Raw genomic sequence first — 18,049 nt, 5'->3', positions numbered from 1 at the left:
CTTCCCCTCATCGACCTATGAGGTGTCTGCCATAGCTCAGTGAGTAGCACTCCTGTCTCTGAGTCAGGAGATTGCAGATCCAAAGGTAAAAGCCAAAAACTGCGGATGCTGGAAATCCAAAACAAAAAACAAAAATACCTGGAAAAGCTCAGCAGGTCTGTTGAAGGGTCATTCGGACTCAAAACGTTAACTGTGTCTCTCTCCGCAGATGCTGCCAGACCTGCTGAGTTTTTCCAGGTATTTTTGCTTTTGATTGCAGATCCAAATCCCATTCCAGAGATTTCAGCACCTAATCCAGGCTGACACACTGGTGTAGCCCTGGGGGAAATATTAGAGGAGCTGCCTTTTGGAAGAGGTAGAATTTGAGGCCTCTGCAGCGACCTCAGGTGGAAGCAAAAAAAAATCCTATGGCGCTATTTCAAAAGGAGCAGGGGAGTTATCGCCTGTGTCCCGGGTAATATTTGTCCCTCAATCAGATTTTCTGTTCGATATCAGGTGGCTGATTGTCGAAGCTTGTTGTGTGCACGTTGGTCTACATCGTAGGCTTCAGTGGTTCAATTGTTCTGTGTTCGATTATATAATCTGGTCTATGTAATCTTGTTCACTGTGCTTGATTGGTTAAGCCTGAAGCTGCCAAAAGCTAGAAGATGAGCTGTAAGCAGGAGTGCAAACATTTTGTGAAACCTTTGTAAATAAGCATATTGCACACTTGAGAAACTAGTCTCATCTCTGCATGGCTCTGAGGCAAATCTGACGTAAACTACAGAGCAGCCATGTTTCCTACATGTCAACAGGGGCTACACTTCAAAAGTACTTCATTGGCTAGAAAGCATTTTTGGGTATTGTGAAAAGGTGCTATATAAATGCAACAAAACCAAAAATTGCTGGAAAAGTTCAGCAGGCTTGACAGCATCTGTGGAGAGAAAGACAGAGTTAACGTATTGAATCCAGAATGACTCCTCTTCAGAACTAAAGAGAAGTAGAAATGTGGCAAAATATAGACTGTTTAAGGGGGGTGGGACAGATGAAGCTGGATAAAAGGTCAGCGATAGGTGGAGTTAAAGGAGGGATTGCAAACGATGCCATAGACAAAAGGTCGAAGGGTTGTTGACGGTGGTGATATTAGCTAAAGGAGGTGCTAATGGGGACATTAAGAGTGGAAAGCAGGATGAGCAAGTGACAGATAGCCCTAGTGGGGGTGGGGTGGGGGGGAAGGGATCGGAATGTGGTAAAAGGTGGGGATAAAACAATGAATGGAAATAAATTTTTAAAATAAAAATCGAAATAGGTGGGGAAAAAGTGTATATATAAAAATTAAAAATAAATATTTGAGAAAGGGGGATCAAGAAGGGTTGGGGATGGAGGGGAGAGTTCATGATCTGAAGTTGTTGAACTCAATATTCAGTCCGGAAGGCTGTAAAGTGCCTAGTCGGAAGATGAGGTGCTGTTCCTCCAGTTTGCGTTGAGCTTCACTGGAACAATGCAGCAGGCCAAGGATGGACATGTGGGCATGAGAGCAGGGTGGAGTGTTGATATGGCAAGCGACAGGAAAATCTGGGTCATGCTTGCGGACTGACCGAAGGTGTTCCGCAAAGCGGTCACCCAGTCTGCGTTTGGTCTCTCCAATGATATATTTCACAATTCTCCTTCGCTTCCACCTATCACTGGCTTTCTTTCCAGCTTCATATGTTCCACCCCCTTATACAGCACATATTTCACCACATTTCTACTTCTCTTTCGTTCCAAAGAAGACTCATCTGAATTCGAAACGTTAACTCTGTCTTTCTCCCCATAGTTGCTGTCAGACCTGCTGAGTTTTTCCAGCATTTTCTGTTTTTGTTTCAGATTTCCAGCATCTGCAGTATTTTGCTTTTATCTTACTATATAAATGCAAGTCTTTCTTCCTTACTTTAGTCCAAGCTACCTGTCAGTAAACCAGATCTTGGATCACCCATGTCACTCTCATGCTCCACTTGTTCATCAGTAACATTTCTACCTCTGTCCTGATGACTGGTTTTCTAACCTTACTCAAAGTCATGGCAGTCAAACTATGGAAGGGAGGGGGAAGTGAAAACCACCCCATAATCTAAGGTGGTACTTCAGTATACAGCGAGAGTATATTGCATTGCTGGAGCTATGATCATTTGGAGGAGGTGTTAAATAAACCAATGCCACACTTACCTGAGTAGGGAAAGTCCTACAGTCAATGTTGGAAGGAAACAGAAAAGTTCTCCTCTATCTACCCCACCAAAAAACAGAACATTCATCTCACTGCTGTTTCTGGGACCTTGTTCTATGCAAGATGACTATCACATTTGTTGACAATTCAAGAATAAACTATATTTCAAAAATAATTGGTGTCTTTGGGGAGGCCAGAGGACGTGAAGGGCTTTATTTTTTCCTTATTCATTCATGGGATGTGGGCTTCGCTGGCCAGACCAGCATTTATTGCCCATCCCTAATTGCCCTTGAGAAGGTGCTGGTGAGCTGCCTTCTTGAACTGCCGCAGTCTAAATGCAGTTGGTTCTTTCTTTGCAGAAAGTGTCCTGTGGACTGTGCAGCTCAAGCATCTTCTCATTTTAACTTCTCTTCTTTCTCCACATGTGCCTTATGAGGACTTCAGGCCTACTGAATCCAGCCTTGACTTCACACTGTTGCACACACCTTCCCTCTCTCTCTCCCCCATGCAATCACCAGGCCAAAAATATCCAAAATGCTGCAGCTAGAAAGTGAGCCAGTGTGAAATGCACTGTTTAACACACAACAGTAACAATTGACCTGCATTAACATAGCACCTTTAACATAATATAACATCCCAAAGCACCTCACAGGAGCATTCTGAAACAAAATGTGACACCAAAACCACGTGAGGAGGTATTAGGGCAGGTACCAAAAGCTTGGTCAGAAAGGTATGTTTTAGGGGGTGTCTGAAGGGAGGAAAGAGAGGAAAATGAGAGACACAGATGTTTAAGGAGGGAATTCCAGAGCTTAGGGCCTTGCCAACGAAAACATGGCTGCCAATGGTGGAGTGACTAAAATTGGGGATGTGCAGAAGCCAAATTGGACAGTGCAAACATCTGGGAGAGTTGTAGGGATGGAGGGCATTAAATAGGTGGATAGGGGCGAGTCCATAGAGGGATTCGAAAACAATACTAAGAATTTTAAAATCGAGGCATAGTTTAACTGGAAGCCAGTGCAGGTCAGTGAGCACAGGGGTAATGGGTGAATAGGACTCAGTGAGAGTTAGGATATGGACAAGCTGCGCTTTGGATGAGCTCAAGTCTGCACAGAGCATAAGTGAGCAGGGACAATTGGGGAGAGTGATGAGGAGGAGGGTGAAGGGGAATTAGGGATGGTCAAAAAAATGCTGGCCTCACCAGCAACACCCATGAACAAATGAAAAAACAGTCGTCCTTCAGGTTTAGATCCTGTACATCTAAAGGCCTGCTTTTAAAAGAATGACCCTGAAGGTTTACTTACCTTTCTTCCATCGCTCTCCTGGCTCACAGAGGCCTTTTCCTTTTTGCCAGATTTTCCATGCTTTCCTCTCTCTGTTCTCCTGTTAAAACCATATCTTTAAGAACTGCATTTTTTTTTTAAATTTGGAAGGATCATTACATTATTCGGACACTCGGTTTTTTTTCAAAAGGTCATTATCTCATCTTGGACTGGGAAGTTTTCCCAAGAAATCACCTGACCAGCATATACTTAAAGAGGAGAGCTGTTTGCATGTTGACTGAAATCATTGTAATTGATGGGTTGGTTGGGTGGCGGTGGGGGGGAACTGTTTTAAAGGAAATGTCCGGTGATTTACTTCAATTTAGCTGATGGAGGTGCTTTAAGTCTTGAACTTGTTTCTTTTTTGAACTAGGTTGGGAGTGAACTGAGAAAGTGAATCTACCCAGCTTGCACTCTCCTTGCCTTGCCTGAAATAGATTGGTTATCAATATTCAGCTAGGAGTCCTCAGCTTAGTGGAAATTGCCTGTCTTTGGAAACCTAAGAGCCTGAGATGGGAAGGATTGATCTTGCTCGATTTTCCTCCATGGCAAAGCTCCATTGGTGAGAACCTCCAGGCATCTACTAAGACTAGGGATCTGTCTTCACATGAGGGAGCTCTAGATCGACAGCGTCAAAACCTTGTGAACATTATCATTTGTTTTATAAAAGCTTTTTTTCAACTACCCATCTCTGCAGGGACCCTATCTGCTTGTCCTTTGTTTGTTTGTTTGTTTGTGTGTGTGTGTAAATTTGTGCTGGGGAATTTTAAGAGGGATGGATAGTTACACTTCCAGATTACAAATTAAAATGTTAACCAGTTCTTGCAACTTTTTTTTTAAAGTTTCATTTTGTCATAAATTAATCCTCTGTTTATTGAAAGAGCCCTCATTAAAGTCTCTTTTATTCTGGGGGTAGAATTTTGCCCTTGATGGGCGGGCGGGCCCCACCGGCTCAGCGGCGGGCAGGCAGCCAATCGCCACTGCCGAAACGGGCCCTGCCGCCATTTTGAGTGGGCGGGCCAATTAAGGCCCACCCAGTGGGCTGCCTGTCGGCAAGCGCTATGCGCTTCCTGTGCGGAGGGAAGGGTTCCCCAACTGTCAAAGTCTGCTCTTTCGTGCATGCGTGTGAAAGATCGCACAGCTCCCTGAGACTAAGTGCTGTCTCAGGCAGAGCGCTGAAAGTTTCATGACCTTAAAAAATAGAAAAATAAAAAAATTATTAACATGTCCCCCTCATGTGACAATGTCACATGAGATGGGACGTGTTAATAAATATCACATAAGGTTTACTAAAGTTTTTTGAAATAGACGTGAAACCTCATCCCGCCGGTGGATGAGGTTTCATGTTTTTCCAGAAGCCCGCTGGGGCTCCTGGCCTGCCCGCCAGCCTTAAGGTTGGACGGGCAGGGCCTTTAATTGGCTCAATTATCCTGTCAATGGCCTCAATTGGCCACTGACAGGTCGGTGGGCGGACAGCTGATCCCGCTGTGCCCCCGCCTTCCTGAATATTTAAATGGGGCGGGATGATGCTGGGGGTTCCCCCCGATGTCATCCCACATCATTTTCTCATCAGCGAGTGGGCCCCGCCCCCAACTCGCCGACAGAAAAATTCTGGCCTGGGTCTAACAATAGTGAAGGTAAATTGTTGGCCGTTTTGGTGAGCGAATTAAGCTTTTAAACTAATGGTGTGGCCTGTGGAGCACTGGGGCTAGAGAAACTGCACACTCCTTCCATCCCAGTCGTAACACCTGTAACCTTTTACCCTTCCTACAAACCCATTTTTGTTTCTATACTTGCCTCATTATCTCCCTGATTTTCCCTGTAACGCCAACCCTTTTGTCAGTTAATCATTCCTGTCCTTCATCCTATCACAGATATACCATTGGATAGAAGATACACCAAAGAATCAGGCCATTCGGTCCATCTCCTCTGTGCTGGGTTTTATACTCCACAAGCGTTATCCTCCCGTTGCATCTCCCTCACCTCAGCCTTTCAGAACATCTTTCAATTTTCTTTTCTCTCATTATTCATCCAGTTTGCTTTTGAAAACTTCCAAGCTGCTTGCCTCACCACTTTTCGGGGTAGCAAGTTATCCACTCTAACCTCCCCCTTTTCCTGTCTTCCTTTCCCTGGCTCTGCACTTGATTAAAAACTGTTACATCGCCAACATGGCAGGTCTTGTGGCGCAGTGAGTAGCGTCCCTGCCTCTAGGTCAGAAGTTCTGGGTTTGAGTCCTACATTGATGGCCAAGGAAGGTGTGTTCATAACATAGCTGAACAGGCTAAATATTAACCTATAAATCCTTCCGACACATGCTAATATCAGGCAGTAAGAGTGCGAGATTCCTGATCAGCCATGCGATGGATAGGATGTTGGAGACTCTACCATCACTATCCATAGCTGCAAACTACAACATGTATTTAAAAGTGTGTGTTGCCACAGCAACTCGGTCTCCTTGAGTGAACTGCGTCACCGCATCTCTAATGTTTTCCATTTCTGATGAAAGGTAATTGACATGGAACCTAAGATCTGTTTCTCTTTCCAGAGATGCTGCCTGACCTGCCAAAGGGTTCCAGGATTTTTCTGTTGTCAGTTATGAAAGGAGTCCCGTGGCGAGCACAGGGTACAAACCTAGAAATGGTCCTGATCCTTGATTAGCTCTTAAAGTGCACAAAATTCCACTGTGTATTGTTGACCCTATCGCTTGCACAGCAGCTCTTTTATAATTGACAACAGAAAATCCTGGAATCCTGCACTGGTTGTTAGAGCATTGACCTGGGAGGTCTTCCTAGAAGTGGTCAATTAAGAGGCCACCTCCAGATCTAATTAAGTCCCAGAGGCTGCAGTCCCAATCAGAGTGTCTGTACCCTTTGAAGGATGGCAGTCCCAGCACCAGAGGTGGAAGCTGCTGCTACAGAACGGGGACCTCTGGGGTGGGGGTGTGGGGGGGGGGGGGGGGTGTGTCCTCCATCTTGTGGCTCATTCTGCAGAGGAATTGAATTTAATTAAGCGGGGGCCACAGCTGCCAGGCCACTCCTGCAGAGGGGACACCTGGCAGTCGATGGCCGCAGCTCCGTCGTGGGGAGAGAGTGTCCGAGGCCTTGCAGGCCCCTGGTAAGCTGCCTCCAGGCAGCTGCTGGGCGTGGCCCTCAGTGGGGAACCTGTTTGCCATTGGGAACTTCCTAGTGTCTTCCCCAGTCAACCCACAGTTGGGCAGCCCATGGTGCAAATTGGCTACCCACCACTGCCCATGTGGGTAGCCTCTGCCAGTGACGGCCTGCACAGAAGATTGCCCGGAAGGGGCAACCTGACAGCCTGCTGACCCAAAGCTAATATTTCCCACCTTCTGCCTGTGAACATTTTAATTTCAAGCAGCCCTCAAAGACTGAAAGTGACTGAGTGATGGGTGCAGGTGGAATGGTCACCTTCCCTTCTGGACCAATTTACTATGTGGAAGCTGCTCTTTTCTCAGGGAGTTTGGAGTTAAGCATTCAGACTGGTTACGCATCATAAGAGACATTGTGTCTGTACTTTCAGCGGAAATAGGTTTTCTAATGGGTTTAGGGTCTAATGGGTACTAATGGGTTTTCATCACCTGTGGTTTAATTTTATGGTAGCAATTTTCCCGACATTAAAGTCACATCAAATTCAATCTTAAATAAACTATTGTCTTGGTCTAACACCCAACCAAGACTCCATTCATATAAATATGCTGTTACAGCAATAGCGAGGCACACTTGATTGGATATTACGATGATGTAAAACATCTTTAAAACCTCTGACCATATAATTTATGTAACAAGCAGAAAAGCTAGCTCTCAATTTTGTGAAAAACACTTGCATCGTTTCCTTCTTTTTGCCCGTGAAGCTCTAAGTGATGTTTTTCTATGTTAAAAGCAAAATGTTTTGACAATTTTCTAATTAAAGCCAAGCTGGGGCCAGGTATCATCTTAGATTTTTCACTCGGTTGCCAGCATGGATGGAAGCTTGAATTGGATGCAGGAGTCATCTTGAATGGAATTATGGGTCTCGAACCCAAGACTTGGGCTCAGAAATCAAGGCTGATACTCCAGCTCAGTACTGAGCGAGTGCTTCACTGCTGGAGGTGCCATCCTTCAGGTGAGACTTTAGACTGAGATCTTGTGTGCCCGTTCAACTGGGTGTAAGAGACCTCCTGGGTACTGGGGGTGCAAAAGATCCCCTGAAAAGCCGGGGAGTTCTCCCCGGCATCCTGGCCAATATTTATCCCTCAATCAGCATCACAAAAACAGATGATCTGTCATTATCCCATCGCTGTTTGTGGGAGCTTGCTGTGCACAAATTGGCTATCCCTTTTCCTGCATTACACTGTGACTAGACTTCAAAAGTTGTGAATTGGCTGCAAATCACTTTAGGTGGGTGTGAAAGGTGCTGCATAACTGCATGTCTTCCTTTTTCTAAACATATCTAGCAGCATTTGCCTGAGAGAGCTCAAATAAATGGGAGCTGTACCAAATGAGGGCATTTCCCACAGAGATCAGGTACACTCATGTTGTATCAATACTCACAAAGGGCAAAACATCAGAACTAGGGTTGTTAGCTTTATTTCAGTTACCGGTAAGTTCCTGGAAGGGCAGAGGTCTTGTAGCACAGTGGTAGTGACCCTACATCTTAATTATCAAAAATTCCAGGCTCAAGGCCCACTTTACCCTTGATGGTCCATGTAAGGTGTGTTCATAACATGGCCAGACAGGATGTTTATCAGCCTGTACGTCCTTCTAATGTGCCTGATGGCAGCTGATAAGTGCAGGAGAGTTTCCTGGTCATCCATACTGCAGAAGGCAATGGCAAATCACTGCAGTACTTTGCCAAGCATAATCATGGGCCAATCCAATGGAAGTCTATGGTCACCAATGCCCTCGTAGGGTGTGGTACCTGAAGGCAGAGGAGGACTAATCAGAATTCTTTGAGGAGGCTGCTAGGTTGGTGAATGAAGATTTTTTGGTTGATGTTGTATACTTATATTTCCATAAATGTTTTTGATAAGGTGCCACACAATCTAAGCATTTATACTGCGTTTTATAGGAGCTCAGCTTTATAACAGTTCTATGGGATTTGGAGGACAGACCCTTGGATAAGGTAATGTTCTTGTAGACAGAGGGTTGTGATTAATTGTAATGTTTCTGATGGAGACCAGTTACTAGTAGAGTCCAAAAGGGATGGTTGCCCTTCACAGTTTATGTTAATGATTTTGTTGAAGGCGTTGGCCTGAACTGAATTAAGGAGGATACTTGGGGGCCTAGGCATCAGGACTATAAAAGGGTCATTATGCACCCTTGCATAATTAACCTCCCCGCTCCTCTATTCATTAAAACACAAACCCTGCCTTGCTCCTGTTGGAAAGTATTTTTAAATGTTACAGCATTATGAACCAATGTAATTGTTCTCTGTTCTGGCGAATGCCACAAAGACGGCTGAGGTCCATCATGACAGAATTCGAAGGCAGGACAAAATCACAAACAATGAGGCCCTCCATCTCGTTGGGTTCAACAGTATGGAGATCACTTCTCAGAAAATTCAACTTTGGAGGCCAGGTCATGTTTGCAACACAGATAACTACAGAATTCCCAAATCGCTCTTCTATGGGGATCTTTAACAGGGCAAATGACATCAACATGGTCAGAACAAACTGTACATTGTTTTCTCCTTTATTCTTTTATGGGAAACAACAGGGAGTCCATCGTCAGTGCTGTAGATAGGCCCCATCTTTGCACAAGAGGTTCAAGCAGGTGAATTGGATGCAGGTGTAATCCCGTTTGGGAGTGAGAGTGTTGCATATGATTGGGATGCGGGTATAAGCCCACTAAACTCATGTGATAATCGACCTCTGGTGTTCGGAGAACTATCTGCATTTTGCAAATTGAAAGGATGAACAGGCTGGGTCCCTTTACTCTTGAGAAAAGAAGGCTGAGAGGGTGACCTAATAGACGTCTTTAAAATTATCAAAGATTTTGATAGAGTGGACACAGAGACAACGTTTCCTCTTGTGGGGAAGAGTGTACCTAGAGAACATCAATATAAGATAGTCACCCAGAAATCCAAAAGGAAATTCGCAAGAAACTACTTTACCCAGAAAGTGGTGAGAATGTGGAACTCACTACCACGGGGAGTGGTTGAGACAAATAGTATAGATGCATTTAAGGGGAAACTAGATAAGTATGTGAGGAGGAAGGGAATAAATAGTCAATTGAACCTTGCTGAAAAGGGAGACATGTTGCCAAAGCTTTTCATTTTGCACTCATCAGGACAAATGCAAGAATGCCAAATTTCAAACAATCACAACAATTTATACAGCAGGAGGTAAGGGTGATGATTAGTTGTCAACCAATGGTTGGCTGGTTACAATGGTGGATTTAGATGGGGAAAGATGGGAGGAGGCTTCAGAGGAACATAAGCACCAGCATTGACTTGTTGGGGCTGAATGGCCTGTTTTTGCACCACATACTCTACGTAATCAATTATTTGCATGGCACAAATATTTGTGCAATTGTTAGGAGCTTGGATGACACAGTAAGATCTGGACACATTGGGGGAATAAAACCCATATCTAGCAAGTGACATTCAGCGTTAGATAAATGCAGGGACGTGCATTTGGATTGGGCTAAATACCAAAACAGTATACAGGCAGGATCTGGAACTGAAATCTGTTGACTGGCAAAAAGACATGGGTGTTCTGGTGCATGAGTCTCCAAAGCTGCACACTGCGAGGCTATAGCAAAAGCAGGTCAGGTATTTGGATGTTTCACTAGGACGTGTCAATTTTAAAAAAGTCCTTGCTTAGACCACAGCTAGAATATAACATTTAATTTATGGTCTCCTCACATGGTGGGTGATTTAAAAATGATTTTTGTTTGTTAAGGGCATCAAGGGATATGGAGCCAAGGTTGGTAAGTAGGGTTGAGGTGCAGATAAGCCCTGATTTAACTGAACAATGGAACCTGCTTGAGGGGCTGAATGGCCTCCTCCTGTTCCTATGTTCCATGTGTCAAAGTTGGATTATTATTCTCTAGCATTACCAGTTCGGAAAAAAAAACACACACTTTGGATGCCAGCAGAATCAACACTGCTGTGTGCTCCAAAACTATTGATTTTGCTTTCTTCCAGCTTATACAGCAATTTCTTTCAACAGTCAGTTTAGTTCTTTCAAGATCCTACTCATTAGCTCTCTAACTCCACAGGTTTTTTTTTAACTGCCCTTTCTCAGCAGTAAGTGCACTGGCTGATTTCTGATGGCATCCTGGGTGTGGTGGCGATAGGCAGGCTTAAATAACAGAACAGAGGTTTTGTTGACTGACGCTGGAATCATAGAGAGTGGCATCGAAGGAGGCCATGCAGCCCATCATGCCGGTGCTAGCTCCAACAAAGAGCCATCCGATTAGTGAGTTGCGAGATCCCACCTGCCCTCCCGGCTGTAAGTGTAAGATCCCACGACACTCATTTTGAAGAGGGGAGTTACCTCTTGTGTGAAAACAGAAAATGCAGGAAATACTCAGCAAGGTGAAAATAGAAATAGAGTCAATGTTTCAACCCAGTGAGCTCTCATCACAGCTGATGTTTGAAGTTCTGATGAAAGGTCACAGCCTGAGATGTTAACTCTGTTTTCCTCTCCACGGGTCCTACCAGACCCGCTGGGTAGTTCCAACAATCTCTGTTTTTATTTCAGCTTACGCAGTATTTTGCGTTTGGGTTTGGGTTACCCCTGCTGTCCTGGTCGATCTTTACCCTTCAACGAACTCACTGGGCAGAATTTTGAGGTCACTGGGTGGGCACGGTGGGTGGGCACAGTGGGTGGGCACAGTGGGTGGGCATGGTGGGTGGGCACAGTGGGTGGGCACAGTGGGTGGGCACAGTGGGTGGGCATGGTGGGTGGGCACAGTGGGTGGGCACAGTGGGTGGGCACAGTGGGTGGGCATGGTGGGTGGGCACAGTGGGTGGGCACAATGGGTGGGCATGATGGGTGGGCATGGTGGGTGGGCACAGTGGGTGGGCACAGTGGGTGGGCACAGTGGGTGGGTATGGTGGGTGGGCACAGTGGGTGGGCACAGTGGGTGGGCACGGTGGGCAGGAATAATGGGCAGGCATGGTAGGTGGGGCACAGTGGGTGGGCACAATGGGTGGGCATGGTAGGTGGGCATGATGGGTGGGCATGATGGGTTGGCACAATGGGTGGGCACAATGGGTGGGCACAATGGATGGGCACAGTGGGTGGGCATGGTGGGTGGGCACAGTGGGTGGGCACAGTGGGCAGGCACAGTGGGTGGGCACAGTGGGTGGGCATGGTGGGTGGGCACAGTGTGTGGGCACAGTGGGTGGGCACAGTGGGTGGGCATGGTGGGTGGGCACAGTGGGTGGGCACAGTGGGCAGGAATGGTGGGCAGGCATGGTGGGTGGGCACAGTGGGTGGGCATGGTGGGTGGGCATGGTGGGTGGGCACTGTGGGTGGGCACAGTGGGTGGGCATGGTGGGTGGGCATGGTGGGTGGGCACAGTGGGTGGGCAGGCATGGTGGGTGGGCATGGTGGGTGGGCACAGTGGGTGGGCACAGTGGGTGGGCACGGTGGGCAGGAATGGTGGGCAGGCATGGTGGGCGGGCACAGTGGGTGAGCACAGCGGGTGGGCATGATGGGTGGGCACGGTTGGTGGGCACGATGGGTGGGCACAGTGTGTCAGTACGGTGGGTGGGCACAGTGGGTGGGCACAGTGGGTGGGCACGGTGGGTGGGCACAGTGGGTGGGCCCAGTGGGTGGGTATGGTGGGTGGGCACAGTAGGTGGGCACAGTGGGTGGGCACAGTGGGTGGGCACAGTGGGTGGGCACGATGGGTGGGCACAGTGGGTGGGCACAGTGGGTGGGCATGGTGGGCAGGCATGGTGGGTGGGCACAGTGGGTGGGCACAGTGGGTGGGCATGATGGGTGGGCACAGTGGGTGGGTACAGTGTGTGGGCACAGTGGGTGGGTACAGTGGGTGGGCACAGTGGGTTGGCACAGTGGGTGGGTACAGTGGGTGGGCACAGTGGGTGGGCACAGTGGGTGGGTACAGTGGGTGGGCACAGTGGTTGGGCACGGTGGGTGGGCACAGTGGGTGGGTATGGTGGGTGGGCACAGTGGGTGGGCACAGTGGGTGGGTACGGTGGGTGGGCATAGTGGGTGGGCACAGTGAGTGGGTACGGTGGGTGGGCACGGTGGGCAGGAATGGTGGGCAGGCATGATGGGTGGGCATGGTGGGTGGGCACAGGAGCGGCCAGGAAATGGTCCACCGCCCACGATCGCCCCCCCCCCACCCCCCCACCTGACCGCGATTTCACGTTGCTGCGCCAATTAAGGCCCAACCGGCCAGAAACGCTGCTCCTCATTGGTTGGCAAGTGGCAGGCGGGGGAGGAGGCCTGTTGGCCGCTGGGTCCAATGGTGACCGGGCGACCGGTTTAAAACCGGCGCAGTCAGGTCCTGGAAGGCTGCCGGCGAGGGAGACATCTCCGGTGTTGTCAGCAGGAGATTAAAAGCTATGGAGAGTCACGCGTCGGCAGATGCCAGGCGGGTGGGCAGGTCGGGTGGGCACTCGGCACCACCCCCACCAACCCCCAGTTTCCTGTCGAGTGCCTCACGGTCCTCCTGGAGGAGGTGGTATTGTCACTGGACTGGTAATGCAGAGACCCAGGGTAATGCTGTGGGGACCTGGGTTCAAATCCCACCACAGCAGGTGGTGGAATTTAAATTCAATTTTAAAAAAAGTCTAATGATGAACATGAAACCATTGTGAATTGTTGTAAAAACCCACCTGGTTCATGAATCTCCTTTAGGAAAGGAAATCTGCTGCCCTCTGGTTAACTCTTAAATGCCCTCTGGGCAAGGGCAATTAGGAATGGGCTATAAATGCTGGCCTAGGCAGCGATGCCCACATCCTGTGAATGAATATAAATAAAACAGCCTCGTCCCCAGGGATGGAAGGAGGAGGCCACCGCGCCTGACAAAAAGATCTTGGGAGGAGGTGGTCAGCAGCCATGATGTTGTCCGGCTCACTTGGTTCCAGTGTCGCAAGAGGGTTAACGACCTGCCACGCTCGGGATGGGTGAGCACCATGTTGGCATGGTTCAGAGTGGTGAAGTGTTAAGGTCTGGCCACCTGTCAATGATGCCAAAGCTGGCCAAGGGGGTGAGCCCTGGCTGCTTGGACTGAGTGCCTTGTGGCTCGAGGGCCACAACTCAGGTGTGCCCTGTGAGGTGTTCCTCAGGTGGGGTTGGCCAGGCTGCAATGGTGCTGCAGGTAGAGAGGGGACTAATCTATGCTCCTCTGTCCTGTCAGGAAGAAGATAGCCCATAACAACATAGAAAGGTTGTGGACTGGTGGAGGCCCAGCTAATCTCCTAATCTTTTCCAAATATGAGCAAGATGCCTTGGACCTCGGTCAACTGTCTGTGGAAAGGCTGGGGTGTCAGACGAAGGTAAGACTGCAGTGCGAAGAGGTGAGAGATTCAGATGCTGCACACATTCTTGTGTAGTCTCATCATTTAAGGGAGCCTCAAAACTGAATTCCTCATTGATCTTTGGAAGGGGATGGCACCATGATGCAGAACTTCATTGTCTCAACAGGGTGCCTGGCATCCACAGTGACAGTGTGATGACTTAAACTAATGACATGTCCTTGTTCTGCCTGAGGTTTACCACCACGTACCCAATCGCAGGACCCCGAAGACCCACCCCTGATGCCAGAGGCCTGGCAGGCTCCAGAAGCACCTGTGTCACACCTGCTCTCTGAACCAGGCACCTGCGCAGATACCAGCACCTCAGTGGCAATTGGATCTTCAGCCTTGGTGTCGGTCTACAGTGATGAGGGTACTTCACAATCGCTTGAGGTGCAGGCAGAGGCAAAGAGTGCCCAACATGCCGGCAGTAAGGGGACTGCTGGAGACCAGGATGATCTTCAGTCTAAGGCAGATGATAAGTCTCTGGAGTTGTCCATTAGGCGGCAGATGTTGGATGTCTAGCGAGATGGCTGGGAGGATCTGGCGGAGATCCATGAGGGTCTGCGTGCCATGGTCTCCGTTACGGAGGAGTCCATGTGGAGCACTGTGTTGACCCTCATGGTCAAGAGCACTGCCTCCTCCATTGAGAGAGTGGTGACTCTCATGGAGAGGCAGCTCCAGAGACAGAGTCAGGGGTTCCTGGGGTTGTGCTCGGATCTGCAAGCCCTCACACAGGTAATGACCTCAGGTGGTCAGTGCCAGTGTGGGAGATGGATAAGGCATGCATTATCCCAGCTAGGTGCCCGTCCATCAGTGGTGAGCAGGGAGATCCAGAGTGACTTTACGTTGGCGGACGAGCTGCCTGGCATCTCTGTGGGCTCCTCTCAGGGCATTCTGGATGACGACAGCAGTTCTCCGCTACTCTGCCAGTGACCATGGTATCTGATGAGGCTGCGGTGACTGGGTAGATGCCAGCCATGCCACTGGCCGCTCCCTCCCAGGCGAGGCCAGCACAGGCTCCACGGGCCAGAGGACAACCACCAAGGTCATCAAGACACCAGAATCAGCAGCTGCCCCCAATTCTGCTGCCAGCGAGCAGGGGGCACCAAGACGTAGCACTCACAAGCGTAAATTTAAGGCACCATGAGCACAAGAGGGACTGGTTATAGGTGATCTGCTGTTGTGCAATGTTTTCATTATTCTAACTGGTTTGCTGTTGAAGACCAGAGAAAGTTCTGCTAATTTGTTATGTATCAACATGAGATAAATTTTCTTTTGTCATAATGGCCTGAGTTTGCTTCATCTTTTTTATTTAATGTGGTGCAGGGTACGCCAGTATGTAAATCTGAACATGGGTGGCTCGAAACTTTATTGCACAGGCACTGAGTGGACTTTGGGTGGAAATGAAAGGGTCATTTCAGACATCGGGGATGGAGGTGGCAACCCTGGCACAAGGCTGAAGCTGGTCTTTGGCAGCCTAGCTGAAGGAGCGTTGGATCAAGGTGTCTCTGGGGTCCCTGCCTCCCTGGAGGTTACTGAGGTCTGTCTCCATGCCCTCAGTATCCTCCTCACCGTGCTCCTCTTCTGGCTCACTTCTGGATTCATTATCTGAGGCTTGTGCAGCTGTGTCAAGATCCCCTTCTTCCAGTGGGACCCCTTGCTAGTGCCAGATTTTGGAGAGGGCAGCATGCAACCACCATCAGTGATGCCCACTCTGGCTGGCATTGTAGTGCACCCCCTGAATGGTCCAGACATTGGTAGCGCATCTTGAGAAGATCTATGACCCTCTCTATCACTGCCCTTGTGGAGGCATGATTCCTATTATAATGCTGCTCTGCCTCTGTTCTTGGGTGGCGGAGAGGGGTCATGAGCCATCTCTTCAGTGGATAGCCCTTGTCACCCAGCAGCCATCCACCCAGTCTGGCTGGAGCACTGAACAGTCTTGGATCCTGGGAGTGTCTCAGGATGTAAGGGACATGCCAGGGTACCTTGCACAGATTTGCAGTTTCTACATCCTATGGTCACACACTATCTGTACATTCTTGGAGTGGAATCCCTTCCTGTTGATGAAGGCACCCGGCTGATCCACTGGTGCCTTGATGGCCACATGTGTACAGTCGATTGCACCCTGGACGTGGGGGAACCCAGCAGTCACTGCAAAGCCTCTGGCTCGCTCAACCTGGCTGGCCGCGTCCATACGATAAAGAATAAAGGTCAGTACCCACCTGAACAGAGCTTCTATCACCAGCTTGACACAACTATGGACAGCAGATTGGGAGACTCCACAAAGCTCCCCCACTGACCCCAGGAAAGAGCCAGAGACACAGGAGTTGAGGTCCGCTGTGACCTTCAGAGCCACATGACATGCCATACAGTCGGAGCTGATCTCAGCCCCAGTCATCTGACAAACGGAGATCATTGTCTCCTTTGAGAGGCGGAGCCTCCTTTGGCATTGCACCCCGGACGTAGTGAGGTAGCTGCATCACCACCTGTAAACCCTGGCAGCAGGATAGTGGAGTCTTCTGCAGCCCCTTCCATCTTGGTCTACCTGCTGGCCCTGCGTCCCTTGTGCCTGTGCCTCTCCTCCCACAGGTCGCTCCGCTGGAAGCTGCACTGGGACACCTGGCCTCCTCTCCCTTCTGCCCCTCTCTTCCTCCTCAGAGGAGGTGCCTCTGGCGGGACCAATCCCCATTACCAGGGTAAGGGAAGGCTGTCTGATGCCTGGAAGCGTTCACACGATCTGAATCCACCGGGAGTCTTGGAGACACCAATGAGTCCTGAAATGAAGCCTGGAAATGCTAAGAATGAAGCCCCGAACGGGGATGAAGTTGCCCAGTATCAATAAGTCACCAGCAATGAACTACCTCCAAAACTCCTCACTACTCACACGGGCAATGCTGCTGACCCTTTTTATCCCGCCCTTGGATGAGGCTCATGAAATTGTGGTCTTCCCGCGTGTTTTGTTCGTGCGACGAGTGCGAAATTGCACGGGTAACGAAAATTTTCTGTTAATTGGCTTTTTAGACTGCCTTAACTGGCCTCTTAATTAATAGCGAGCACAGTTCCAACACCCACTTGTGCCCACCGAGTGAAATATCGCGTGGGCGTGCGATGGCATTGGGACGTTCGCCCGAGGTCACTGTGCGTTTTTATGCCCGATCGGGCTGGGCACGCGCCCACCCACCCGCGGGACAAAAATCGTGCCGGCTAAAACAGTCATGATCACATTGTTGTTTATGGGAGCTTGCTGTGTGCAAATTGACTCCTTCATTTTCTACAGTACAACAGTGACTGTTCTTAGCGTACTTCATTGGCTATAATGTGCTTTGGCACATCCAAAGGTTGTGATCACCCCTGTCTTCAACTACACTGTACCTCGGGCCTACCCTTTTCACTCTATCCTCCCTTCCCCCCTTTTTTCCTGTCTCTGTACTAGCTTAAAACTTATTGCATCGCTACTTTTTTCCTGTTCCATTGAGAAGTCATTGATCGGAATCATTAACTCGGTCTCTTCTCCACAGATGCTGACTGATGATTGCTGGAAAGCAAATGAGTTTATTGTGATACATTCACCTGAAAGAATGGACACTCAACAAAAGTGAATGAATTTTTGGTAAGAAGCAAGGTCTGGGAATGAAAGATGGTAGATAGTTTAAAGATAATCCCACAGGTACAGGACATTAATAATTTAGAAGCATGGTTCCTCTGATTGGACCTTATGTTTGCCCAGAGAACTCAGTTGATCTCAGATCCTGGATGATTAGCAGCTAAAATTAATGGGACTTCTACAGAATGTGGAAGGTGCTTCTTGTTGCTGTCATGTGCCCATGTATCTTATAACTGATCTTTTTTTGACAATTCTATTAGAGCTAACTGGCCAGGATTTCCTGGTTGGCGAGTGGGGGTGGGGCCCGCTCACCAACACATAAAATAACACGGGATAATGTCGGGCGGAACTCCCGCTGTCACCCCACCTCATTTCAATTTTCAGGTCAACAGGGGCTGAGCAGAATCAGCTGTGTGCCCGCTGACCTGTCAATGGCCTATTGAGGCC

The sequence above is a fragment of the Carcharodon carcharias genome, chromosome 2 (assembly GCF_017639515.1).
Source record: "Carcharodon carcharias isolate sCarCar2 chromosome 2, sCarCar2.pri, whole genome shotgun sequence".
NCBI lineage: Eukaryota > Metazoa > Chordata > Chondrichthyes > Lamniformes > Lamnidae > Carcharodon > Carcharodon carcharias.
This window is presented reverse-complemented; position numbering follows the sequence as displayed.